We start from the raw sequence: 810 nt of genomic DNA, 5'->3' as shown, positions 1-810 counted from the left end.
ATCACGTTAATCAAGATATAAGTTTATAAAATTAGGATGCACGCAGTAAAAAAATGAATCTTCAATTAAGAGTTCACCATAATAAAACTAATACATGTCATATAATAAATAAACTATCAATGCAAAGTAAAACAGAGGGATGGGAAGAACTGCACGTCTTCATTCCTTTCCATTGTAGTATTTCTATAAGTGTGTTGCTATGCATTTAAAATTTGAATGACCTGTTGTGCTAATCTAATGAGTTAGGATAAGATTTGATAAGTCCTATGGTTAAATAAGATATATCCTATCTAATCTCATTTGTGGATTGAAATTTAAATTTGAATTCTTTTATCTCAATTCAGATTTTCTTATCTTTCTTTAAAATTTCTTTTATCTCAATTCAAGTATTTTTATCTTATAATTTAATTAAACTTCAAGTATTTTTATCTTATAATTTAATTAAACTTACTTTTTCTAATCTGAATTCAAATATTTTAAATTTTAAATATAAATTCAAATTTTGAAAGAAAAAAACATTAGATATTAGTCCTACAAAATCGTTAAAAGAGTCTATTTGTTTCGCTAGTTAACTATGCTCGGAGGAAAAAGAAAAATGAAAAGAAGTATAGCCTAGAAAAAAATTGACATACAAAAATTGATTTGAAGTGCTTCATGTTTTTTTCTTTTTGGAAATTTGACTGCTCCTTAATTTATGAAGGACAATTATTTGATTTGTTTTTAAAAGATAACTATCCTTGACTTCAAACTATGTAGATTTCGAAAGATATTTTCTGTTCAAATTCAAAAGAAATCTTATCCTCCGATTCA

Source organism: Lycium ferocissimum, chromosome 7 (genome assembly GCF_029784015.1).
Source record: "Lycium ferocissimum isolate CSIRO_LF1 chromosome 7, AGI_CSIRO_Lferr_CH_V1, whole genome shotgun sequence".
Lineage (NCBI taxonomy): Eukaryota > Viridiplantae > Streptophyta > Magnoliopsida > Solanales > Solanaceae > Lycium > Lycium ferocissimum.
Note: the sequence above shows the minus strand (reverse complement) of the source record.